The 27,950-nt window shown below is 46.4% G+C and overlaps 1 long non-coding RNA gene across 1 annotated transcript; it reads right to left on the bottom strand.

Annotated features, from left to right (window-relative positions):
• Positions 1-17: 17 nt before the first annotated feature.
• On the bottom strand, positions 18-27,928 carry LOC132649044 (uncharacterized). Its single transcript, XR_009587465.1, has 4 exons — positions 27,764-27,928; positions 26,362-26,442; positions 15,130-15,224; positions 18-3,947 (listed from the first exon to the last, which is right to left on the bottom strand). It is a non-coding gene; the product is annotated as an uncharacterized LOC132649044 (long non-coding RNA).
• Positions 27,929-27,950: the final 22 nt, after the last annotated feature.

Here is a 27,950-nt window from a genome sequence, read left to right as displayed (position 1 = left end):
ATTTATTTTAGCATGTGTGTGAGAGAGAGACACAGAGAGAGAGAGAAGAGCCAAAGTGTATGTATGGAAGTTAGAGAACAGCTTAAAGGAGTTGATTCTCTCCTACCACCGTGAGTTCCCGGAATCAAACTCGGGTTGTCTGCTTGGCTGCAAGTGATTTTACCCATTCAGCATCTTGCCAGCCCCAAACCAAAATAATTCCATGAACTAGCAAGAACCCACGAAGACCTCGATAGCTGTCTGAATGCTTTGCCCTACCAAAATTCAGAAGTTGGAGTCTCACCACCTTAAGGGGCTGGTCTTGAAGTACGATGTCTAGGAAGAGCTGGGTATAAAGGACAGGGTCCTCATCAGGATCGGTACCCTGGGAACCTAGCCAGGGTCCTCATCAGGATCAATACCCTGGGAACCTAGCCAGGGTCCCCGTCAGGATCGGTACCCTGGGAACCTAGCCGGCCCCTTAGACCACCTGCTGACTCAGCTCAAAACCATCATCTGTGAACCTCAAAGCAAGCCTCACCAGATCCTGAATCTGTTAGTGTCTTCATCTCCTCTTTCCGAGCATCCAGAGAAATAAATGTCCGTTGTTTCTAAGGAGCCCAACCCAGTGTACGTTGTTACAGCAACTCAGCAGATGGAGAGCTTCCAATGGGATGCCAGCATCTTCTGCGAGCCTTGTCTGCTAGAAAGTGCACTGCGGCCCTTCCCAGCTACTCAACGCACGCAGTCCTCTCACACACAAGCTCATCTCTCCAGTCTGTCTTCCTCTCTCCTCAGATACTCTTCATATCCAGGGCGGGGGATTCTGCCGCCACTTCTCAGCTCTTGGTGGACAAATGCAGTCCATGAGAGGATGACGTGTGGAGGACAATAAATGGTGAAGGTGACCTCTGATTCCTTTCTAGTATGGACTTCTCTCTTTACAACTCTGTTTTTCTTCCTTTATTAAGACAAACAGGGAACCAACCCATTCTTCCACCAACTGCCATTGATTCAGATTCACTTAAACCGATCCTGTTAAGTCTGGCAATTAAAATCTTGTAAACTTCCTGGTGGTGGGATTGGGGAACCAGGAGGGGGGAAGCACTTTAACTGAAAATGCCTGCTAGCTGCAGACCAAGTTGAGGGATCAACTCTGTGAAGAAGCCACATAAGGGGAAAGAAGTTTTCAAAACCAAACAAAGGTGTGCAACCAAACTATGCCAGGTGCGCAGTGTTTATCTGACAGAGCCGGGTGATTAAGTCGATTTACATACTGCAGTTCAACTAACCAGAACCCAACTCATCAACACTCTTCATTAAAGAAAATAACTTCCTCATACAAGACCTGTCAGAGAGAAAGTCATCCATGCCAAGAGCCACTGAATCCCAGGCGTGCGCTTACTCAGCATACAAGAGCCAGTTAGATATCATTATCTCTGTCTTCAGGAGAGGACAGAGCAAAGGAAGTTAAACTACAAGTGAAAGGCCTTGTCTCCCCACTCTGTACAGTAAAGATGGCACTGAAATTGAATGTCCGTGTTCTGGGGCAGAGTCTCAAGTTCTCACAATATTCAGTGTGTGTGTGTGTCCTTTCTGTCTGTGTCTGTCTCTGTCTGTCTCTATCTGTTTCTCTCTCTCTTGTTCTCTCTCACTTATGTTTTGGAAGAGCAGCCAATGCTCTTGAGCCATCTCTCCAGCTTCTAGTTTTGCATTTTAAAGTAAAAAGGCAAATACTTAAATTTTGAATTTTTTTAACTTTAGACTTTCATTATTACTTCTTGTAATGCAACGGTTTTGAAGTTACGCTGGTGCAGCTGTGTCTGGCGTGTGTGGATGCTCAATGATGCATTAGCCAATGAGAGTGATCACAACAGACTCCTGCTTGTGAGAGCACATGGTTCTCCCAGCACTGTGCTCAGGGCTCGCTTGTGTGGTCTGATTTCTTTCCATAGGCCATCTTCCTAATCCCTCCCTTGCAGAGCAGTCCCCGAGGAAAAGGCACCCTTCCTTCTGCTGTCTGGCCATGCCGGGACATTCTTTAGCAGACTCTCGGACTGTGCTACTGTCAGCATTTTAAGGAATGAAGTTTCCATCCAGATGTGATGGTTTATAGTGACTGTCAGCTTGACAAAATCTAGACTATCTTGAAAACAAACATCTAGACGAGGCTCAGCGACATGGGGAGATAGTCCTTGAGTGTGGGCACCCTTGAATGAGCCCATGGCTGGGCTCCTGGACCTCACACAAAGGAGGAAGAGAGCTGAGCCCCAGCCTTCATCTTTCTCTGCTTCCTGCTGCAGATGCCACAGCAGCCTCGAGCTCCACGCCTTCCTCTCCATGACTGACTGTGCCCTCAAACTGTGAGCCAAAATAATCCTCCTTCCTTCAGCTACTCTGTCAGGTACTTTTGTCACAGTAATGAAATAAGAAATGAAAACAGCGGCCTTTCCGCTTTCCTACGGCAGCCCATCCTCTGTATCCTCTGTATCCTCGCTGCAAGACTATGGGCACCATGGAGATAGTCTTCCATGTCTTTGAGGCCCTTATCTATAGGCTCATGCAACTGCACATGCTAAATATTCAAACAGGCTGAGGAGATGCTTGTTGGGTAAAGGTGATTACTACCAAGGCCAGGGCTCTGAGAGCAATCCCAGGATCGACTCAATGAAAGGAGATTACCAACTCTTGCATGCTGTCCTCTGACCTCCACACATGAGTTACAGCACACACACATACATACAGCATACATACACATGCACACAAGCACAAGTGAATAAATAAATGTAATAATAAATTAAGTATTCAGAGGGGAAAATGCATGAGCATGTACTGATTTTTTTCCTGTGTATTCCCCAAATAATACAGCATAACAATCATCTACATAGTATTTCTATTATATGATGTATTATAAGGAACCCAAAGATAATTTACAGTGGAAGGGAAGATGGATGTGGGCTAAAATCAAGGAAGTACTCCATCAAGTTATATGCGAGACTGGAACATCCAAAGATTAGGATGAAGCCGAACCGCCGTTGATACCAGGCAAGATTAGGCTTGACGCCTCTAGCCTTCTGCTTATCCCTACTACAGGGGACGGGGTGGTGGACCCAGGCCATCTCACTAAGTGGCTGAGACAACCTGATCCCAACCCCATTCCCTTTCTCTTTAGCCTGGGGAGGCTAGTCAGGCCTCAGAGATAAGAGCAGGAACTGTGCCAGATTCCAGGCTATGGGAACATGCCCTGGTGGCAGTTTTTCAGCCTTCTGTCCACAGGAGGCAACTTGTTGGGCCCCAGGGACTGAAGAAGGAAATGGAGACCATCACTTTGGGCCACAGCCCGCTTCCTGTAGGCTCTATCAGTCAGAGTGAGCTTTTCCATCTTACATTCTTCACGTATGAAGTCTGGGGCCTGTGAGCTCATGCGAACAAAGGCTTCGGGAAGGGGAAAGCAGCTATTGCACACAACACCGTGATTCTTTTTCTTTCTTTTGAAATGAAGCTTTCTTCTCAACTTATTCCGTGCCCCAAGAAGCAAGACTTTTATGACCTGACGTCGTTAATTAATGTAAGCAGCTTTCGTAAGGCTGTTCCAGGGTTGGCTAACCTCCGAAACTGGGACAAGAAAGCATCTATGACGACACGTGAGTACTTGAGTGTGGCCCTGTTCCTACAAAACCTCATTTACAGCAGCCAAAACTTGAGCTTCATAGAATTTTCTTGTCATAAAATATGTTTCCTTTTTCCTTTCTTTGTCTTTAAAAACTGAAAACCATAAGCACCGTGGCAGGGATGTGACTTAGTGGGTGAAGAGCTCACGGCCCAGACGTGAGGGCCCGGATCTGGGTCTCCAGCTGCTGTGACACGTGTCTAGAATCCCAGCACCAGGAGGGGGACACAGGAGGCCCCTTGGGCTTGCTAGTGGGCCAGTCTAGTTAACTGGTGAGCCCCAGGCTCAGTGAGAGACCCTAGAGAGATAAGAAACAGTAGAGTCAACCTCTGACCTCTGACCTCCAAACGCACAGGCAGTGAGCCCACACACAGACTTATGCACAAACTCCTTGACTGATTTTGGTTGATATTTTTTAATATAAAAACCATCCCTTGACCCAAGGCCATAAGAAGCAGGCTCCAGGTCAGATCTGGTCTGCACACGATCATCCTTTGATTCCTGGTTTAGAGCATGCTTTAAAAAGGCAACAGAAATTCAATACATTTAGACAAAGAAATACAACCACAAATGTAGGTGAGTTTACTCTTTAAGCTTAAGGCACTCAAGACCCCAGGAAAATAATGACCTTCCATTTATGCAGCACTTTGGTTTAGGAGATGAAACAGTTGGTAAAGTGGTTGCCATGTCAGGACTTGAGTTAGGGTCCCCAGAACCCAATATATATGCTGGATGGTAGGCCAGCCTAGCCTACTTGGTGAGTTCCAGGCCAGGGGCAGACTCTGTCAGATCCCGAGGAATGACAGCTGGGCTTGATGTCTGGCCTACACACACACACACACACACACACACACACACACACACATACTGGAACACATACTTATGTACACGTACTTGCACACACACATACACACTTTCCCATTCCAAAACGCTTCCATAGAGAAACCCTCAAGGTGGGTCTGTGAGTCGTTTGCCAGGGTGATCTGCATTAAGACAGTCAGCTTTCTATCCACCTCTCTGCACTTCATTTCTCCCACTTCCTAACACTCGGTGAAAGTCTCCTGTGCTTCCTAATGAAAATCCATCAAGGCACACACAGCCTACCATCCCCAGATTACTCCACAAGCTCGGCTCCTCCACGGTGATAATCACCAGTCACAACTTTTGGCAGGGACTCCCCAGACGGTCAACAAGAAGACAAAAGGAACAGCTATAGTCCCTGACGATGAATAGTGTTTCCCAGCCACAAGCTGAGCCACAAAAACCCAGGAAAAAGCAATGGTGCAGACGGAATTTTTGGACCTGACCCCAGTTTGGGAAGGGGGAAGAAAATAATTTTATTTCCTTTTAGCTTTCAGTGCCTTGTGGAAATGTCAGAATTAATCTCTGAAGGGCCGCCACGATGTACAGCTTGCTGGAAGCATCTCCAGGCAAGTTTTATTACCTTCTACATTCTTCCCAAGGGGAGAGAGGGGCCCAACTGCTCTCTCAGAGAAGACAGGAGAAGAGGCTGAAGATGATGGACTGTATCTCCTCTCTCCTGCATCACTGGGTTAGGTCTATCGCAAAGGGAAAATGTAAGCGTGGTAACCACAGCCCAGAGCAAAGGACGGCTAGCTGCCTGGGCTGCTAGTCTGAGCCAATTTATCACTAGTGAAGAGTGAAAGGGAAGAGACAGGCGTGGATGCTGTAAGCCAGGAAAGGGGACGAGGAGATGGTCAGTAAGCAAAGTGCCTGCGAGTGTGAGGACCTCAGCTCTGATTCCCAGCACCCACGTAAACGCCAGGAATGGCAGCACGCATCTACAACCTGGTACCAGCAAGGCACTGGCCACGCGGTCCCTGAAGCTCATTGACCAGTGTGCCCAGTCAAATCAGCAAACTCTAGGTTCAACGAGAGACCCTGTCTCAAAAAACAAGCCAAACAGCAATTAAGAAACACACACACACACACACACACACACACAAAAGGTATAGAGAAAAAAGTCACAAAAAAGGAAATAAAGTCAATAAACAAAAACAGGAAGAAATGTTCAACCTCAGTAGCAACCAAATTAATAAAATTCAAAAACACAACTCTGCTGCTTCTCGTGTGTCAAACTTGTAACCATTTTCAAAGAAACAATGGCCATGATGCCAGGGTCCAGTGTCCCACACACCAGTGAGTGCAACTGGCCGAAAGGGCTAGCACTAGTCAGTCCCTGACAAAGCCAGAGGCAAGTGCCCTGCATGCCTCCATATTTGTTCCTCTGACCCCAAGAGACCATGGCTGGACATCTGGAAAGAAATTTCAAATATCTAACATGAAAACCAGGGTTAAGAGGAGATGGAGAGGTGGCTCTGTAGTTAAGAGCTCTTGCTGCGCTTTCAGAGGACCAAGCTCAGTTCCTAGCACCTACGCTGGGCCTCTCACAACTGCCTGTAACCCTGGCTCCAGGAAAGCTGATGTCTGACCTCCACAGGCAGCTGCATTCGGGAGCACATATCCACTACACAGACACAGACAAACACATACACCTAAAGAAAAATAAAAGTAAATTCATAAAATTAGAATTAAGGAAACTGTGGTGAGTTCACAAAATAAAATATTAGCTAGCTGCTGCTTTAGTTTTGTTATTACATTCATTTGTTTATTTGTATATTTGTTTAGTGTGTGTGTGTGTGTGTGTGTGTGTGTGTGTGTGTGGCTGTGCACAGGCACTGGGTGAGGCTAGAGGTTGGAGAACCATCTGTAGGGGTCAGTTCTCTCCTTCTGTCATTTAGCCAGCTTCTTAAATGGTGTTTATAAAAACCACCTGAAAGTGTTTACTGTTCTGAAATTTAAAAAAAGGAGTAGGTTACAAGATAGTACATGAGATCTAATTATAAATATTTTTCAGCTGGGCATTTTGGCACACGCCCTTAATCCTAGCACTCAGGAGACAGAGGCAGGTGTATTCTCTAAGTTTGAGGCCAGCCTGATCTACAAAGTACGTTCTAGGACAGCCAGGGCTCTGTCACACAAAGAAACCTTGTCAAGCTTTTTCTTTTTAAGTTAGAACCCTTTATTTCTTTTTGAGACTGACTCTCCTGTAACCCATACCAACCATGAACTACTTACTAGCTAAGTGAGTGTACTGCGTAGTTCTGTGTCAACTTAACACAAACTAGAGTTAGCCTAAAGGAGGAGGGAACCTCAATGGAAAAGGAAAAAAAAAAAAAAAAGAAAGAAAAAAAAACCCACCTTCATGAGATTGGGCTATATGCAAGCCTGTAAGGCCTTTTCTTAATTAGTGATTAATGGGGGCTGGTGGCCTTGGGGTCTATAAGAAAGCAGGCTGAGCAAGCCATGAGGAGCAAGCCAGTAAGCAGCACCCCCCCCCCCCCACATGGCCTCTGCATCAGCTCGTGCCTCCAGGTTCCTGACTGCCTTCTGATGATGAGCCGTAGTATGGCAGTATAAAGCACAAGAAACCCTTTTCTCCTCAAGTTGCTTTTGGTCATGGTGCTTTGTCATAGCAATAGAAACCCTAGTAAGACACTAAGGGTGACTCTGAACTTCTGATCTTCCTGCTTCTGTATCCCAAGTGTTGGGACTACAGGTATGCACCACCACGTCTGGTTTCTGAGTTTGGAGGGATGAAGGCCAGGGCTTTGTGCACGCAAGGCAAGCACTCTACCACTGAGCTGGAGAAAAATTAAGTGTAGCTTCTATAGTTGTTTGAGTTACAGATTTGAAGTTATTCGTTTTTAAATTTTTCTCTACATTTCCAAACTTAGTAGAATAAAACACAAAAAGATAAGCAGCTTATTTTAACAGGCTTGGGCTGGGGAGGAAAGATGTTTAAAAGACCCGAGTTGCTTTCTAGTCTACAGGTTCTCCAAGGTGAGAGCTCACTTTATTCCCTTTGTTCGTGCTTTTTATTTTCATTGATTGTGTGTGTGTGAGTGTGTGTGGTATATTTTGTGCACATATGTGATGGGTGTGCATGCCTGCATGTGAGTGTGAGCATGCGTCTGGAGGCCAGGCGTTAATGTTGAGAGCCTCCCTCTATTCGTTTCTACCTTCTCTTCTGAGACAGTCTCCCCCTGGATCCAGAGCTCACTCACACTCACTGACTAGACTCCAGAAATTCTCCTAACTCTACCGCCCAGCACGGAGATTATAGAGGCACCAGGGATCCAAACTCAGGAGCTCAAGTTTGCTTAAGAAGTTCTTTCCAGACTGTGCCACCCCCACAATCCCTCTGCTTTTCATAAAGTTAAGGCCCAGGAAGATGCTAGCTAAATGATTGTCAAGCTGAAGTAGACATTTGTAGGATACTCAAAGAAAAAAATCAGACCTACACATCACCCTCAAGGTATTTAGAATCTAGTGACAGAACCCACCACCTGCAGAAATAGCACCATTGCATCCCTAGATCTTAGGACAAGAACCGAGAGAATCCCAAAACTACAAGAGAATAAAGCTCTACGTGACCGAGCTACAGGCCAGGCAGCGCTCATAACTGCTCTAAATGGGTACCTTGGCATGGCACCAGGTTTATAAGAAAAGCCCAGTGAAGCTTTTGCAGAGGCAGTGCGGATCTGAGGCCTCTTGAAGGCCTTCTACATAGAGATCTGGACCTCCCAAAGCTGTCAGGAAGTAAACATGCTACAGCAACCCGAAAGGAACTCTGAAAAAGCTAGGCGTTCACAGCAACTGTCCGGGGCCCAAAGCTGAGACAGTGTGAGTGGCCAGCCCTAGATATCCCATGTTTGTAGTGTACTGGAAAGGAATGTCCTGTGGGGAAGAACTTCCTTTATTTGAATGCATCCTCTCAACTACAGCAGCATGCAACAATGGTGGTTTGGCCGGTCACAATGCAGGCCCTGAGGTAGGAAGCCTCAGCCAAGAAAGACCGCTGTTGACCCTTAGACAGAAGATATTGCAACACTGAGAATCACAGAGAAAACAAAGATGAGAGAGGAAAACTCCTAGGTCAAGACTAAATGAGTATCCTAACAAATAATATATTTATTAATTTTAAGTATCATCCTGGGAAAGCAGATGACCTGACTGTAAATACAAAGTCCCTTTTAAAAATAAGTATATGGGCTAGAGAGAAGTCTCAGTCAGCAAATTGTTTCTGGTGCAAGTATGATGACCAGAGTTCAATTCTCGGAACCTGCGTTTAAAAAGCTGGGTGTGGTGGAGTGGATCTGTAAACCCAGCCCTGGGGAGGGGGGGGCAGGGGGTTACTTCTGCTCTCTGGTTTCAGGCCAACAAGAGACCTGGTCTGAAAAAAACAAGGTGGACGCTGGCCAAGGAATGCTAGGAAGGTCATCCTCTGACCTGACACACGCATGCTTTCACGTGCACACAAACACGCAAGTGTTCTACTGGTGAGGAATTGAGTGGCTTGATGCAGATCTGGAGGCCCTGGGACACTGACATCTACACTGCTGTTTTAGATATATGGTCTTCTACACCCTAAGATTCATTTCTTTGTTATGATGGATGACCTTTATTAGTGCAGCACTGCCAAAGCAAGAATTACTAAGAACTTCCGGTCTGGTAGACTCGCTTGACTTTTCAGCTACAAACTGGATAGCTGAAGAAGGGTATGCATTCTTTTTCTTATTTAGTATCGTTTTATTCTTCATACTGTATTTTAGTCCTATTTCCATTAGTATTTAACAGTATTTACAAATACAACATAGAGTTCTTATTTGAGCTTTTAATTTAGCTCGTGTGTGTGTGTGTGTGTGTGTCAGGGCATGCACGCATGTATGCATGCATATTTTTGATGCATGAACACATGTTGAGGTGTGTGCACACGTGTACATGCACCTGTAGGGACATGAGGTGACGCCAGGTGTCACCCCCCTGGCTCCTCCGCCTTATTCACGGAGGCGGGTCTCCCCCAAACCCAGGGTCTCCCCCAAACCCAGGGTCTCCCCCAAACCCAGGGTCCCCCCCCAAACCCAGGGTCCCCCCCAAACCCAGGGTCTCCCCAAACCCAGGGTCTCCCCCAAACCCAGGGTCTCCCCCAAACCCAGGGTCCCCCCCAAACCCAGGGTCCCCCCCAAACCCAGGGTCCCCCCAAACCCAGAGCTAGGTGAGTCTTGCGATGCAGCCTGCTCTTGTGGTGCCCCGTATCTGTCTTCTGAGACTGGAGGCTGCCCTGGCCACCAGCCCTGAGCTGGGTTCTGTGGCTCTGAACTCTGGTCCTCAGGCTTGGGTGGCAAGGGCTTAAACCACTGCGCCATCTCTCCAGCCTTAGCAGCACTTTTTCTGGGTGCTGTTGCAGATGGAATTGTGTAGCCATTCCATATTCATTCTTCTGGAAAGTGTCTTGAGGTCTTCAAGACAAATGGACTCGCAGCAGTTTTTTCTTGATAGGATATCTTAACAACGTCCAGCAGACGCGCTAAGGCTCACCTTGGACTCCCTGATCTCTACTTTAAGGGCAGGGCTGTAGAGTTAAGTGGTTAAGAGCACTGGCTGCTTTCCCAGATGACCCAGGTTTGATTCCCAGAACCCACGTGGCGGCTCACAACTGTAACGCCAGTTCCAGATAATCAGGCACACATGTGGTACGCAGAAAAAACATCCATACACCAGAAAAATTTAAAGAATAACATCAAGTGCTTAAGCAGGACGAAGAACACAATGGGTTGTGATTTAAAAGAACAACTCTTTCTGTAACGTAAAGAAGAAATTAGAAGGTGCCTAAGTACACGTGGAAAGATTTACAAGCAAGAGAGTATGGCGTCTGTCAAATATGAAAAGGGTCCCCACAAGTCAACATTTCTGCTTGCTTACTTGCCCATTCATTTGTTTTGTTGTTGTTGTATTTTGTTTTGTTTTGTTTTTCAAGACAGGGTTTCACTGTGTAGCCTTAGCTGTCCTAGACTCATTTTGTAGACCAGGCTGGCCTTGAACTCATAGCCATCTGTCTCTGCCTCCCGAATGCTGGGATTAAAGGCATGCACCACCATGCCCAGCCTCATTTGTTTTTTATAGATAGAGTCTCATGTTGCTATGGCTGGCCTGGAACTCTGTATGTAGTCAAGGATGACTTTGAACTTCTGACCCTCTAGCCTCTAGCACCCAAGTATTGGGGACATGGCTTATTGGGTGCTGGAGATGGAGATGTTATGTGCTAGGCAAGCATCTATCAAATGGTGCCACATCCTAATACCCTCCACATTTCTTCCACAATGCCTGTTTCAAATAGGCACTCTGGGAGAAACACTGAAACAAAGGAGACAGTTCCTTGTTATTGAAATGAAAAGGTTAAAAAATAATGTCAATGTGGTGGTCCATGCTGGTAATCCCAGCTCTCGGTAGGTAGACGCAGGAACATCACAGACCAAGGTTATCTTCAGCTACACAGTGGGTTCAGAGTCAGCTTGGATACATGAGACTCTGTCTCAAAAAATTAACTAAAAAATTCAAATGTCACACAGGCTACAAAACAGACACATAAAAGAACTTGATTAACTTGAAGTTTTCTTTCTTCCTGCCACTCAGACCCAGTATATCCAAACAGATCCAAACACCTTCTCCTGACCGCCACACCTTCCTAAACTTTCTATGTGAGACCAGGAAGTCCTTGATGGCAATTCTTCGATTTCATCCATGGTGTCCCCCCACCCCAACTGACTGAGCCAGGCAGAAAGAGCCTGCATTCAGATGACCTAGCGCCTTTGACCACATCCCATGTCACCGTCCACAGGGACCGGGCCACACCCAGGGCTCTGTCCAGGGGACCTGTAGTGGTAGGAACAGACGCTTGAAGTGTATTTCCTCACTGTGTTTCATAAGCTCTGACCTTCTCGGTTGTGTAAGTTTCCTCCTGTGCTGCTCAGATTTTCTTTCCCCAGAGTCTCAAATTCCCACAGGCTACTTGTTCTGCTGCTCGGACCCCCTACCTGTGTGTGTGTGTGTGTGTGTCTGTCTGTCTGTCTGTCTGTCTCTGAATGTGCAGGTGTGGCCACAACTCCGCACTGTGTGCACTTGTGGAAGCCAGGACAGGACTGGACTGCTATGGATTGTCCTCCATTGCACTTCACCTTATTGTCTCAAAACAGGGTTTCTCACTGAATCCTTTCAACTAGGCTGGCTGGTCACCAGGCTCTGGGGAACTGTCTGTCTCTACCCACAATGTTGGGGTTACAGGCGTGGGCACCCATGCCCAGCCTTTTAGGAAGTGCTGAGAATTTGAACTCAAATCTTCATGTTTGCAAAAGCAAGTGTTCTTTGCCTTCTGAATTAACCCCCAGATCCATTGTCTTGGCTACAGTTTTCTAATCAGGAAATTGGAATTTTTAAAAACCTGGTAGGAGCACTGTTCTCCAAATAAAGTCTTATGTGGGACAAGGTGGGCCTGGGGATGCAGTTCCATCAGTTGAGTGTTTGACTAGCACACACAAAGCTCTGCGTTCAAGCCCCAGTATGGCCTATGTCATGCATGGGGGCACACAACTGCAATCCGACAGTGGAGAAGTGGAGGCAGTAAGACATCCAAGGCCATCTCTACCCTCATAGCAAGTTATTGGGCTATAGGAGACCATGTCTCACACACACAGAGTTACTAGTGTCTTCTGGACATTCTAGGACCGCTGCACTCATGAACTCGCAGCAGCTATGACTGTATGCACAGACCTAAACATGATGGAGCTGGTTAAGAGTACAGCATGGAACAGGAAGGGACTCATGAACTCCCACCCGTAGCTGAGGAGCTAGTGACAACTGATGGCTTCTAGTGGACAAAGAGTTTTCTTTAATGCACTGTGGTTGGTCAACTATGCTCCAATGCAGAGCCCCATGTCCAAGTGGACATGGGCAGTACAAGTTAGACTCAGTAGGTTACTAAAAAGAAAAAGAAATTGGAGGGTGATGTGGGGTAACATCCATGAGGAGTTAGAGGAAGAGTGGAGAGGTAAATAGGACTGAAAGACATTGTTTATAGTATGAATTTCACAAGGAATAATTTTTAATTTAACATTAAAAAATAAAAGAATAGGTTGTTATGAAACAAAATTAGAAAGCTGCAAAAGAAGAGACACAGCTTATACCAGAAGAATGAGTAGGAGCCAATATGACAAAGTAGGAAGGAACAGGCTTGGAGGTGTCAAAACAGCGGCAGATGAGGCAATAAGGGGGGAGTGGAAAGTGAACTAGAAAGGAATCTATTATTGTGTCTAAACACTGGAAAGCTAGGGGAGAGTGACTGAGATGAGGTTGGGGGAGAGAGCAAGACTGAGTCCTGGAGGACCCAGCTTAGGGTGCTGGGCACACCTGTGTTCAAACAGTCATGTGCAGTGATGAATTAGAGTTTCTGTCTGTGGCCAGAAGCCTAGGTGAGGAAAACCAGACTAAAATGGCCATCAGAGACACCCCACCACCAGATCTGAGTTTGGCTTGTGGGTGTGTATGAAGTCGACTTTTCATGTACAACCGACAGGATATGGAGATAAAAGGGTTTCTGACTTAAGAAATTAGGTGACAGTCTAGAGAGACAGTTCAGAGGACAAAAGTACTTTCTTCTCTTGCAGAGAACAAGAGTTTAGTTACCAACACCCTCGTTGAACAGCTCACAATCAGGTAGATGAGTGTGCTTTTTACAAATGGGGGAGGATTGCATGTATTGGTTAGGAAATAGAGATAAGATGATAGATAGATAGATAGATAGATAGATAGATAGATAGATAGGTAGATGATATATAGACAGACAGACAGACATATCATAGATAGAAACTCCAATTTGCTGTGTGGTAAAAAATGACCTTGAAATTACCTCCCAATATTCAGAGTGCAAATGTGTGTCACCTCACCCAGTTTTATGAAGTGCTGGAGATCGAAGCCACGACTTCATGTATTCTATTCTGACAAATTCTACACTAAATGGCCCCAAAGAAGAAAGCTCAAATAAGGCAGAAACATTCCTTTTTCATATAATAAGCAATTAGACAGTTTTGCCATTAGAGTGCAAAGTTTCAAGGCCTGGGGACACAGTTCAGTGCCCTAGGTTTCGTCCTCAGCAACACACACACATAAGAGAGAGATTCCTAGATTTGGATACAAGTGAGCTGTTAGGTTTCAACAAAATTTTGGGACCACCACCTCAAACTTATTCACATACCTCCTGCCAACACCTCTTTGGGAAGGCTGCATGACCCAATCTAAATGAGGCAGAAAACTGAAATGAAGGCTTGGGAGGAGCAGCCAAACCCCAGGGTAAATATTACCAACGGGACATTAGAAAGGGTGTTGTCGAGTCCCACACTGGGTAGTGCCTGGTGCAAAAGGACAGTCGAGCAGAAGGGAAAAGCCCCTCCAGAATACCCAAGTGCAGATGCCCAGTGGGCAGACAGGAAGATGAGTGTGAGGAGCTTGTGGGGTCAAGCGAAGCAAGAAAAGTTTGTCTCTGTGCAGTGGTGGGTTGGGCTTAAACTGGGCCAAGGGCTGAACCCGAAGACTTCCAACACATTGAGACTGAGCAGGAGAGATAAGCTTACAGCAGAGATAAAACCAGGGAAGTGGGAAGAAAGCCAAGAAATGTGTGATCTCATCCATCAGCCAAGAGCTGACAGGAAGGATGCTACCTTGTGTAACCCCCTCAGGAGGCAGGAGGCGGACACTGCAAACAGTGCTCACCTGACACTGAACCCCGTCTCTTTTCCAGTAAAACTTGTTTCTTGTCTTCTGCCTTCTTCTCAAGCAAGGTTCACATATGCCAGGCTGGCCACAAACTCTGTTTTTATTTGGTGTTTGTGTTTGAGACAAAATCTCACTACATAGCCCTGGCTAACCTGGAACTTTATTAGGCTGGCCTCAAACTCACAGAGATCTGCCAGCCTCTAACGGGATTAAAGGCATATGACACCAGGCCTGGTTTCTTTTTTCTTACTAGTTGTGTGTGTGTATCTATCTGTGGAATGTATGTACATATAATGTGTTTGAAGGTATGCACACGCCACAGGAATCTCTTCTCTCCTTTTATCTTTATGTGGGTTCCAGGGATTGAAATACAGCACAGCAAGTATTTCACACTCTGAGCTATCTCTAGGGCCCATGGGCTTAAACTCTCTATGTATTTTATCCATTCATTTATTTATTATGTTCCTAACATGCACAAGGCCCTAGGCTGTATCCCTGGCCTCACAGAGAACTTGGGGTGGGGATGCATGTTTATAATTCCAGCACCTGGTGGGTAGAAGCAGGAGGATTACAAGTTCAAAGCCATCCTCAGCTACATTCTTTGAGGCCAGGCTGGGCTACATGAGACCCTGTGGATAGGTCAATGGGCAGGTAAATAGAGAGATAAATAGATAGATAAAAATACATTTAGAATTTAAATTTGATATGCAAATTATTATTTTTGAGATGAATTTAAATTTTGGCCAAGATTCTTATCCCGCTATTCTTGAAGTAGCAGGTAATCCTTGACTCGTAAAGAAGAACCTTGAATCACTCCAGTAAAGTGATATTCATTCAGTATTAATACTCACCAGCAGGGCTAGGGCTGTAGCTCCGTGGTAGAGTGCTTTCCTTGAGGCGTGAGGCCTTCGAGTCAACGTCAAGTACCACAATACTGCTGCCACCACTATGAATAATAATAACAACTATTATTTCTCCAGCCTCATCTCCACTGCTATAATAAAACACCCTAACAAAAAGCAATGCAGGAGAAAAGGGGTTAATTTAGCTTACAATTCCAAGTTACAGTGAGTATAATAACATATGAAATAATATGATGATAATTTTGAGAAGTCAAGGCAGGAACTCCAGTAGTTAGCCACATCGCGTACACAGTCGAGAGCCAAGAGAGAAGCGGCACACCCCTGCTTGTTGCTGCTTATGCTCAGCTTTTCCACTCTTAAACAGTCCATGGCCCTGTCCATGAGATGATGGCGCATGTCCACAGGCCAACCCGACGGGAGATAATTCCTCAACTGTGATTCCCTTAACCAGTGTCTTAGAGTTTCTGCTGCTGCAAGGAGACGCCATGACGTCTTATAAAGGAAAACATTTAATTGGGGTTGTCTTACAGATTCAGAGGTTTAGTCCATTATCATGTGGGAAGCATGCAGGCAGACGTGGTGCTGGAGAAGTAGCTGACAGTTCTATGCCTGAACCAGCAGGCAGCAGGAAGAGAGAGAGTGACACTGGGCCTGGAGCGAGCATCTAAAACCTCAAAGTTCGCCAGTGACGTGCTTCCCTCCAACAAGCCCACACCTCCTCCAACAAGCCCACACCTCCTCCAACAAGGCCACACCTCCTCCAACAAGGCCACACCTCCTCCAACAAGCCCACACCTCCTCCAACAAGGCCACACCTACTCCAACAAGGCCACACCTCCTCCGACAAGCCCACACCTCCTCCAACAAGGCCACACCTTCTCCAACAAGGCCACACCTCCTCCAATAAGGCCACACCTACTCCAACAAGGCCACACACCTCCTCCAACAAGCCCACACACCTCCTCCAACAAGCCCACACCTCCTCCAACAAGGCCACACCTCCTCCAACAAGGCCACACCTCCTCCAACAAGGCCACACCTCCTCCAACAAGGCCACACCTACTCCAACAAGGCCACACCTCCTCCAACAAGGCCACACCTACTCCAACAAGGCCACACCTACTCCAACAAGGCCACACCTACTCCAACAAGGCCACACCTCCGAACAGTGCCACTCCCTGGCCTTCAAACCACACAACAGGCGATTCTATGTTGTGGCACGTTGGCAGTCGAAATTAACTAGGGAGATGCCTCAGCGGTTACGAGCACTTGCTCGTCTTGCAGAAGACCCAGGTTCAGTTTCCAGCACCTACATGCTGGCTCACAGCTATTCAATCACTGCAGTTCAAAGATCTGAGGCTTTTTTTTTTTTTAAGCCAGATGGTGGTGGCTCACTAATATAATCTCAGCGCTTGGGAGGCAAAGGCAGTAAGATCTCTGTGAGTTCAAGGCCAGCCTGGTGGACAGAATGAGTTCCAGAACAGCAAGAGCTACACAGAGAAACCCTGTCTCCAAAACCCAAAGGAATAAAATCTTTTGCAATTTTATTCTTTTTTTTTATTTTTCTGTGCATGCATGTTTTGTGTGCATGGATGTCTGTGCATCTATGTGGGTCCAGTGTCCGTGGGAACCAGAAGAGGAAGTTAGATCCTCAGAAGTGGAGTTGCAGACAGCCGTGAGCTGCCAAGTGAGTGCTGGGAATCAAACCAGGGAGCGCTGGAGGAGGAGCAGCCAGTGCTCTTCACCACTGAGCCATCTCTGCAGTCCTCCATGCCATTTGTCTTCTGACCTTCACCAGAGGCAAGCATACAATTGGTACACACACACACCACACACACACACACGCAGCATATAACTCACATATGAATGAAAGACTCACATATAAAAACAAAACTCACATAAAAAAGAAAAAAGTCTAAAAATAAAAACTAACCATCACAACAATTATTATTGTGGCACTATATTATCTTAAAATATCTGTTTTTCCTTTGTTCTGCCCTCTCCTCACCCCCACATCATCTTTATCCCTGGTTTCTCCTCACCCCTGACTACCCACAAGTGGCTAGTGTACACACACTAATGAGGTACTTGGGCACTGAAGGATCTTAATCCCAAATCACAGACCTCAGCTGCCATCCATAAATTTTTATTTAAAAGCAGATAAATGTGGAATTAGCCCGGCTCAGAGTCAATGCAGGGAGTGAGCGGGGCTATGAAGTGTCAATTTAAAATCCTGTGTGTGTCCCTGCCCTTCCCAAGCTCATAACTTCTTTTTAATAGGTTATGCCACAGTTAATGCTGCTACCTTCTACAAACAGCCTCATACATCCCCCTCAAAAGCAGTTATCATAGGCGACGGGGGAAGAGAGACAGCCAGCCCCTCCCCCCTTTCCATAATTGAAATGGCTAATTCAGCCATCGCAGCAGTTCCTCCACAGATGCTCAGATTGGGTCCTGAGTCTGGAAATCTGCAGTGAATGGATTGACTGGGGATGCCGAACAAAGGAAAGCATCATTATCTGTGATCAGGAAAAAGTATCCTAATGAGTGTTAATATCCCCCTGCTGAGCCTCCTGTCATCCGACACATGATGCTTTATCATCAGGTTTGGGGGATGCGATCTTTCAGCTCCTCGCAAGTGAGGACTGGAGCACAGACAGGAGCAGATGTGCTGAGGCTGGTGCACTGTCCAGAAATGAAGAATTGGCTTTGAGATGCCACCCACACCTATAAGGATTTTTTAAAGATTAATTTATTATTTTATGTATAAGTGCTCTATTTACATGCATGCCTGAACGCCAAAAGAGGGCATCAGATCACATTATAGATGGTTGTGAGCCATCATGTGGTTGCTGGGACTTGAACTCAGGACCTCTGGAAGGGCAGACAGTGCTCATAACCGCTGAGCTGTCTCTCCAGCCCAAGGATGGATTCTCTAGATCTAGACTGAGACCTTTATAAAAATTGCCTCAGTGGGGCTAAGGAGACAGTTGTCGTCAGGTGCTTGTGTGAAAGTGTGGGTCCCTGTGTTACAGCCCCATATGAAAAAGTTAGGCATGGGTTCAGAGAGCCAGCTCAGGGGTTAAATGCTCAAACTGCAGAGGACTGGAGTTCACTTCCCAGTGCTCAAAGGAGGCAGCTCAGGACCACCTGTGGCTGCAGCTCCCTGAGATCCAGCGCCCTCTTCTGGCCTCTGAAGACACCCGTATTCATGCGCGTAGAGCCACACACAGACACACATATACATAAAACTTTCTAAAAATACAAATAAATCCCTAAAAGAAAACACAAAATAGCAGTGTCGGCACACACTTGTAATGTCAGTGCTGTCGAGGTAGAGACAGGCAGATCCTGGGCTCACTGGCCAGCCAGCCTAGCTGACTTGGTGAGTTCCAGGTTATGAGAGATCCTGCCTCAAAAATCAAGGTGGATGGTACCTGAGAAACAAGCCTTTCGGTTGCCCTCTGGCTCCCACATACACTCAACTATAGCACACGCGCCCACGCGCACACACCTGCTCACACGCATACACACAACTGCACTCAACCAGAAACAAGCAGTAATTGACTCAAGGCATGAGAAGGGTGTGGGAAGTGACTTGGGTGTGGAAAGTAGCTTGCTCTTTTCAGCTAGCCTTCAGGAGAGTCGGAGTCTCAGGAAAATACATGAAGACATGATATTTCTCAATGATATATTTAGAGCCCAGAGCAGGCCAGGCACAAGTCAGCTTAATAAATCTGCCTCAGACAGGTTTAGTGTATCTAGTTTTATGTTGAGGTCTTTGATCCACTTGGACTTTACTTTTGTGCAGGGTGATAAGTATGGATCCATTTGAATTTTTCTACATGGAGACATTCAGTTAGACCAGCACCATTTGTTGAAGATGATGTCTTTTTTCCATTGTATAGTTTTGGCATCTTTGTCAAAAATCAGGTGTCCATAAGTGTGTGGATTTATTTCTGGGTCTTCTATTTGATTCCATTGATCCACCATTCTGTTTCTATGCCAGGACCATGCAGTTTTTATTACTGTAGCTCTATAGTACAGCTTGAGATCAGGGATGGAGATACCATCAGAAGATCTTCTATTGTACAGGATCGTTTTGGCGATTCTGGGTTTCTTGTTTCTCCATATGGAAGTTGAGAATTTTTCTTTCCAGGTCAGTAAAGAATTGTGTTGGTAACTTGATGGGAATTGCACTGAATGTGTAGATGGCAAGATGGCCATTTTTACTGTGTTAATCCTGCCAAGCCATGGGCATGGGCGATCTTTTCAACTTCTAATACCTTCTTCTATTTCTTTCTTCATAGACTGGAAGTTTTTTTCATACAAGTCTTTGACTTGCTTGGTTAAAGTTACACCAAGGTTCTTTATGTCCTTTGTGGGGAAGAGTCTTGAACTCATTGGCACAGGAGACAACTTCCTGAAGAGAACACCAAGAGCACAGATCTAAGAGCAACAATCAATAAATGGAACCTCATGAAACTGAAAAGCTTCTATAAAGCAAAGGACACTGTCATCAGAACAAAACAACAGCCTACAGACTGGGAAAGGATCTTCACCAACCCTAAATCTGACAGAGGGCTAATATCCAGAATATATAAAGAATTCAAGAAGTTAAACAGCAACAAATCAAGTAAACAAATTTAAAAAAAATGAGATACAGAGCTAAACAGAGGAGTCTCAATAGAGGAATATCAAATAGCAGAGAAACACTTAAAGAAATGCTCAACATCCTTAGTCATCAGGGAAATGCAAATTAAAAGGACCCTGAGATTTCACCTTACACCCATCAGAATGGCTAAGAACAAAACCTCAAGTGACAACACATGTTACAGAGGATGTGGAGAAAGGGGAACCCTCCTCCATTGCTGCTTCTACAACCACTTTGGAAATCAACCTGGCACTTTCTGAAACAAATAGTGCTACCTCAAGATCCTGCTATACCACTCCTAGGCATATATCCAAAATATGCTCAAGTACACAACAAGGACATTTGTTCAACCATGTTCATAGCAGCTTTATTTGTAATAGCCAGAATCTGGAAACAACCCAGATGTTCCTCATTGGAGGAATGGATACAAAAATTGTGGTACATTTATACAATGGAATACTACTCAGCAATTAAAAACAAGGAAATCATGAAATTTGCAGGCAAATGGTGGGAACTAGAAAAGATCACCCTGAGTGAGGTATCCCAGAAGTAGAAAGACACACATGGTATATACTCACTTACAAGTGGACATTAGACATATAATATAGAATAATCATACTAAAATCTGTACACCTAAAGAAGCTAAGCAAGAAGGAGAACCCTGGGCAAGATGCTCAATCCTCATTCAGAAAGGCAAATGGGACAGGCATCGGAGAGGGAGAAAACAGGGAACAGGACAGGAGCCTACCACAGAGGGCCTCTGAAAGACTCTACCCAGCAGAGTACTAAAGCAGATGCTGAGATTCATAGCCAAACTTTGGGCAAAGTGCAAGGAATCTTATGAAAGAAGCAGAGAAAGAAATATCTAGAGGGGACAGGAGCTCCACAAGCAAAGCAACAGAACCAAAAAAAATCTGGGCAATTGGGTCTTTTCTGATACTCCAACCAAAGACCATGCATGGAGATAACCTAGAGCCCCTGCACAGATGTAGCCCATGGAAGCTCAGTTTCCAAGTGGGTTCCCCAGTAAGGGGTACAGTGGCTGTCTCTGACATGAAATCAGTGGCTGGTGCTTTGATCACCTCCCCTGAGGGAGGGGTGCAGCCTTACCAGGCCACAGAGGAAGACAATGCAGCCAATCCTGATGAGACCTGATAGGCTAGGGTCAGATGGAAGGGGAGGAGGACCTCCCCTATCATTGGACTGGGGGAGGGGGCTGGGAGAAGAAGAAAGAGGGAGAGTGGGATTGGAAGAGGATGAGGGAGGGGGCTACAGTTGGGATACAAAGTAAATAAATTGTAATAAATTTTTTTAAAATAAAAAAATAAAATAAATCTGCTTCGGTGAATAGCCTGACAGGATAAGGCGCAGGTGGGCCCTCCCTGGACTCCTTTCTTTTCACTTATCCACGCCCCACCTGAAGTCAGTGCCCTGATTTGAAAGGCAAAGAAATAGCTTTATAGACAGTAAGGAAGAGAACCCCAGCATGCAAGCCATGCAAGGAAAGGTGGGGGGTGGGAAAGAGAGATAATGTTAAACAGTGTTTCTCATTGAGCCGGCGCACATTGTCTCAAAAAGGGATTCAACAGACCCAGGTGAAACTCTCCACCTGAGGGTTTTCTGGATGTTGGGCACCTCACCAGCCATATTTGGCTTGTGGTCAGAGCCAGGCCTGAGGAGAAGACAGGTGGGAAGTTATCTGTGAGTGGCTTTCTTGCTCCCTCTCTCCCTTCTTCCCTCTTTCCTTTCCCCCTTCTCTCTTTCCCTCCCCTCTCCTTTCCGCTCTCTCTTCCTTCCCTTTCCTCCTCTCTTCCCCCTCCCTCCCTCCCCTCTCTGATCCTCCTGCCTCTGTCGCCCAAGTGCTAGGACTGTAAGTGCACAGCACTGTGCCTGCTTCACACCACGCTAGGACTGGACTCAGGGCTTGGTGCATGCTAGGAAGCCGTGTTCTGGGACGTGTCCTCAGTCCCCGCTGTGGGGTGGGTATGTGGGTACCAACAAGAACGCTCTTTCCACACCTTCTCTTCCTTCTTGAAATAAAAATGCCGACCCTAATCTGAAATGTCCACAGTAGAAAATCACCCATTCGTTCCTTTAACTCCGTTGTTTTCTTTTCGGCCTTAAAAGCACAGAGCAGTAGATACAAAGTGTACAAAAGCTTTCTGGGAAAGTCAGGGCCATCTACTTCCGACTGACCTTAGATAATAGAGTCTTGACCAAAGGCAAAAGAAATCCGCCCTTTGTCTGCCCATTTTCCAGCAAGACTCCAAACCAAGTCCATCATGAGCTGTGAAGAGCTGTTCACCATGAGGCTGTGATGGGGGTGTGGGGCGGCTCAGGCAGTGAGGTTCTGGCCTTGCTGATGAGGGCCTGGGTTTTATTTTCACAAACCACGTAAAAAGGCAGAGCTGGGCATGCCTGAACATGTTCACCGTCTCACCAACAGAGAGGCAGGGACGGCTGGGTCTCTGGGGCTCACTGGCCCGACAGCCTGTCCTGTTTGCTGAGTTCTAAGTCAGTGAGAGACTCTGACTCAAAACACAAGACGACATGGTGGCTGAGGGGTGACAGTGAACGTTGACCCTGGTCTCTACCTGCACACACACGCACCTAAACACACACGCACGCACACACATATAACTGAACACAAGCACCGCATGCATGCACCTGCTCACGAACACACTAAAAATGAAACTGCACTATAAAATGTTCCTGATATATCTCGTCCCTTAGAAAGCCTAAAGAATAGCTTAGTTATGGTAACTGGTGAGAAATATAGAAGAGGTTTCATTTAGGGTACATTCCATTAGAAAATGGTGTTTCCCTATGCTAGTGAGTCAGTAGAAATCTGATTTTAAGGTGAAGATCTTGCCTTCGTTACTCTGCGTGTCTCTACACACTTAGATCTGAGATTTAAAAAAAAAAAAAAGAATAAAGAAAGTAAATACTAGAGGTAAATACCAAGAGGCCAAGATAAGTGTGTGCATTAGAGGAGGGGAGGGGGAGAAAGGAGACCTAAGAAACAAAGCTTGCCACCATTACTTTTAGTCTTGATGATGATGTCAATATTATTAATATTATTAACTGTTTGAAACAGTCTTCCTAGCTAGCCCAGGCTAGCCTGAAACTCACTGTACAGCCCAGGATAGTCTCAGATTCCTGGCAATCTTCCTGACTCAATTTTTGCACACTGGGGTTATAAGAGAGCACAAACAGGTCCAGTTAACAGTGATGGTTTTTAAAGGAGAAACGCAAACAAACCAGAGCTTGACCTCATTAATGCAAAAAATTACAAACTACTAAGGAGTGAAAATGGGATTAAGTATTGAGGTAGAAGAACTGAAAGCAGTTTAGAGATGGCTCAGTGGGTAAAGATCTGAGTTCAGGGCCTTAGGACCCATGTGTCGTGGCTTTTTTTGTCCACTCAAGCAGAGTTACCTGGGAAGAGGGAACCTCAAATGAAGGAATGCTCCCACCAGATTGTCCCCTGGGCAAGCCTGTGGTGCACTTTATTGATGGATAACTGATACAGAAGGCCCCAGCCCATTGTGGGCAGTGTCGTCCCTAGGCAGGTGGTCTTGGGTTGTATAGGAAAGCAGGCCAAGCAAGCCATGAGGATCAAGCCAGTAAGCAGCATTTTCCATCACTTCCCCTTCTGTTCTTGCCTCCAGGCTCTTGCTTTGGGTTACTGCCCTGATTTCTCTCAGTGATGGACTATTGCTTTTGGTCATGGTGTCTTATCACAGCGACAGAAACCCTGACTAAGAAAGACAGCGTGGAAAAGATGGATGCAGGAGTGCACATGCTTTCAATCCCAGATCTACGGAGAGATGGGAGACAAGAGGCAGATGGACGCTCAGAAGCCCAGGAACCGCTACCCTGGGACCCAGCGGTGAAAACAAGAAGTCACCTGCCTTGATGAAGGTGGAAGGAAAAGGCTCACCCGAGCTTGTCCTCTGACAACAGGCAGGCTTTGGCGTGCATACACCTGCACCCACACACAGGGACTTGTGCACACACACACAGACTTAAAATAGAAAAACAAGCAAAAGAAAAATATCTCCATTGGTGTATGATCTAAACTTTCCAGATTTTTGTAAGTGCTAATGCACAAATTAAAGAAATTAAAGAAAAACGCAGAAAGCAGAGGACATCTTAGTCAACACGGCAATAATCAGTCCTCAAAGTCTACTCAACCAGCTTCACTGTCAGCCGTATTAGTAACACTGGGCAGGGCACGCCTGTGATCCCAGCACCCGGAGGCCGAGGCAGGCGGAGCTCCGTGAGTCCAGGACAGCCAAGGCTACACAGAGAAACCCTGTCTCGAGAAGCCAAACAAAAAGTCATATGCACTTTCACTAAATAAGTATGAAGAACTCAAAGACTACATGGGCTGTAAGAATTTATTTAGTGTGTGTGTGTTAGTGTGTTCATGTGCATGCATGTGTGTGTGTGTGAGAAAGAAAGAGGGACAGACAGAGACAGAGAGACAGAGACAGAGAGAAGGCCAGAGGTCAACTTCAAGCATTGTTTCTCAGAAGCCCTCCTCTTGTGTTTTGTGGTTTTTGTCTCCCTGTGCAGCCAAGGGCTGTCCTGGAATTCTCTTTGTAGATTAAGCAGGCATTGAACTCACAGAGATCCATCTGCTTCTACGTCACAAGTGCTGGGTTTAAAGGTGTGTGTCAGCATGTCCAGCTAGTTGGCAATTCTTCCCGTGGTCCTCAACCCCCCTGATGTTATGACTGTTTAATGCAGTTCCTCATGCAGTGGGGATCCCCAAATCATTTTTCTTGCTACTTCATAACTGTAATGTTGCTACTGTTCTGAATCATCATGTAAATGTGCATTTTCCAATGGTCTTAGGTGGCCCCTGTGAAGGGTCATCAGCCCTCAAAGGGGTTTCAACCCCCCAGTTGAGGACTGCTGCTTTAGATGGTCTTTGGGGATGGACCCAGCCAGCCAGTTCCCTGGTCTTGCTCATGTCCCTGTGGCCTGCTCTGACCACACATGCAGAGTGTGGGGAAGGGGTGTGTGGCTGCCCACAGCGAAGGGGAGCGACCAGTCTCTCACCCTCTGCAGACTAGCCTAACTTCATTCACACGCATGCTGAAGAACGGAAGCCTAGGCTCAGTGCTGCTGGCGCAGCCCTTCTCTGTGGCCAAAACAAGTCACAGGCCAGGGATGGGCAGAGCTAAATAGCCAAGGTTGAACACAGGAGGGCTCTTCCAGCCTAATCCAGCTACCCAGGGTGAGCTAGGTACTGAGAAAGAGCTGTGACAGAGACAGACAGAAAGCTCATCTTCCTGAAAGCCACGCTCTGTTGTCTATGGCCAAAACCTACTGGTTAAGCCACTACTAACGGAAGCACACCTGTCTATAGCTCTAGGACAATGGATGTAGAATGAGTGTTTACCTGTGGGACACGAATGTTGACTCTATTAATTGGCACTTGGCACCTGAGACAGGGGATTCTTCGTGCTCAACGTGGGACCTATTAACATGCCTTATTGTGAATAGAACTAATTACTAAAATTGGATTGCAACCAAGCCACCCTCAGCCACTTCTCTCTACAGTGCCAACACTACTGAGCAAAGGACGGTTGCTGTCGAAATCCTATTTTAAGACAAAGTCATTTGTTCATTGCCTCAGCCTCCCAGCTGCACCTGGTGCCCCTGGACCAGAAACATTTGTCCAGAAGGTGACCTTCACCATCATGGCTTCCGCTTGAAAATCAACCTCCAACAAACACGTGGCAAACTACGAGCCAGGAGGCCTAGCCAAGGTCTGCTGGCTATCCACCTCCCAGATGTCAGAGCCCAGAGACAGAAGGTGATTGTCTCCAAACAGCCTCATCCTGTGGCTCAGGAGGGGAGCAGCCATGTGGCAGACATGATGGGACCTGCTTTGCCAAGACAGAGCTCTCCACGGGGCCAAAACTTGGAAGAGGAACTTGCCAGATTCTGGAGGAAAGGCTGGGCCAAACTGTTCATGAGCTTTGTCTCCGTTTTCCCTCCTTGGGAATGGGGCTTCTTGTGCTTTCTCCTCAGACTAAAAAGCACAGGAGTACGTCTGCTTTTCTCCAGTCGGCTCTGTCAATCAGCAAATTCTTATGATTTGCCATAGGATGCCTTGGTCTGTAAAGAATTTGCTTTGCAATCCCAAGGACCTGAGTCTGGATCTACAGCACCCACATGGGAGCGGACTTGCCTGTCTATGACCAGAGCACTGGGAAGTGCAGAATCGGGCAGACCAATCAATGAGCTCTGCTTCAGTGAGCCACCCTGTCTCAAAAGATAAGGTGGAGGGCTACCAAAACAGCTCACTGGGTAGAGGCCAAACTGGAAGACTTGAGCTGGATCCCCAGGACCCACATGGTGGAAAAAGAAAACCAACTCTGACATCTACATTAACTGTGTGGCATTTAGTTACACAGAGAAAGAGAGAGAGTAGAGGCAGAGAGAGAGAGAGAGAGAGAGAGAGAGAGAGAGCAGAAACAGCCACAAACCAAGCATCAAAGCCACCAGTCCCATAATCCCACCTACTTAACACCAGATGGTACCCAAACCTGCTTATTTCAAAGCAACATGGAGGTTTCCTCTGGGTGGTCAAACATCAAACATGATGATTCCGGAAAGTCACCCCAGAGCTGAAACAGAAAGAGAGCAGGAGACAGAAGGCTGTGGAAACTGAGACTTCCGTCTGAGTTTCATTTTATCTCTGGTCAGCTTTTTAGCTTCTTTCCAGCAAGAAGCCCTCACACATCACTGAAAGGAAGGGTGAGGAGGCAGCCTCACTGAGGACAGGAGCAGACTCTCATCCAGCGGCCTGGGCCTCACCACTCTGTCAATCATTGCAGGCTTCTCCGCAGGCTTCGCGGTGTTCTGTGTGGGTTAGGCCTCTAACGGCGTGTCTGCATGCAGGAAGTTTCCTTCTGCTTTCTCACACAACCTTCACACAGTGCAGCTTGGCTTAGCAGAGAGTCTGTGTTGTGCTTTCATTTTGCAGATGCTATGCCAAAATGAGAAATTAAGTGACTGGCCTGAGGTTATAGGCTAGTACATGTGACCCGGGTGTTGCTGGGGAAACTGGGATTCCTTCTTTTGGATTCTCAGTCTCATTGATAAAAAATTTTAAATGGGCTCCAAGGAAGCTAAAGAGCAATTTTATTGAAGCTTGAGAAAAAAATAATAGGAGAGGCAAGCTGAAAATCCTTGCTGCTACCAGGGGAGGAAACAGGGGAAAGCCATGGCTTTTAAGGTAGGCCTGGAGGTCGGAGAAACAGAGAGCCCAGCGTGTCAGGGAGAACATGCTGAGGAGTGCCAAGCTCCAGATCTGAGCTCAGAGGAACCAAATTCCAGGCTCTTGTTCCCAGGGCAAAGGTGTCATGGGAAGGATATTAGACTATTGAGGGCTTTTCTATTCCAGCTAGTTCCCAAATAATCAAGACAGAGACCTTTTGGTTTTATAAACGTTTTAAGGCCTGTAACTGGGCATGTGGATACCAACCCTCTCAGCTCTTTTGCTATTTCCCAGCTCCACACCTCAAGTTACTTGTCACGGTTGTTCCCGTCTGGGCTGCTTCTGTTCCATCAAGCCAGCCCTCGTGGCCACGTGCTCACGGTCCATTATCTCCTATAGCAACTTCCTTCTTCTCCCCTTTCTTCTCCTCCTCCTGGCCTCCTGGCCTCGTGGTCCCTCCGAGACCCCCAAGCCTGGGAACCTAAAGCTCCGCCTACTTCTCTTCTCCCCAGTTACAGGTTTCAGCAACTTTATTAGCCAAGCAACTTTAAATTAGGTAGAGCAAGGAATGCATAACAATGACCAGTTTGTGTGTGAATGCACTCATCTAGGTAGCAAACTGCTCCTGGGGGCCTGTAATTAGCCTTAGAATACACAGTACCAGACCAACCCCAGCACAAAGGACATCACCAGTGACAAAAGTCTAGAAACTGAGACAGCATACTCACATATCAGTAACTTATTCAGTCATCATCAGAGAAGCTTCCTCTGGCAGCAGATGGGAGCAAATACAGAGATTCATAGTCAGTAGAGAGAGAGAGGGAGAGAGAGACCTTGAAACCACAGTTCTAAGTGAGATCTCTCCATCAAATGCTTCCCCCTCAGAGCTCAAGGAATCCTGTGGAAGAGAAGGCA

This window comes from Meriones unguiculatus, chromosome 18 (assembly GCF_030254825.1).
Source record: "Meriones unguiculatus strain TT.TT164.6M chromosome 18, Bangor_MerUng_6.1, whole genome shotgun sequence".
Lineage (NCBI taxonomy): Eukaryota > Metazoa > Chordata > Mammalia > Rodentia > Muridae > Meriones > Meriones unguiculatus.
This window is presented reverse-complemented; position numbering and strand designations above follow the sequence as displayed.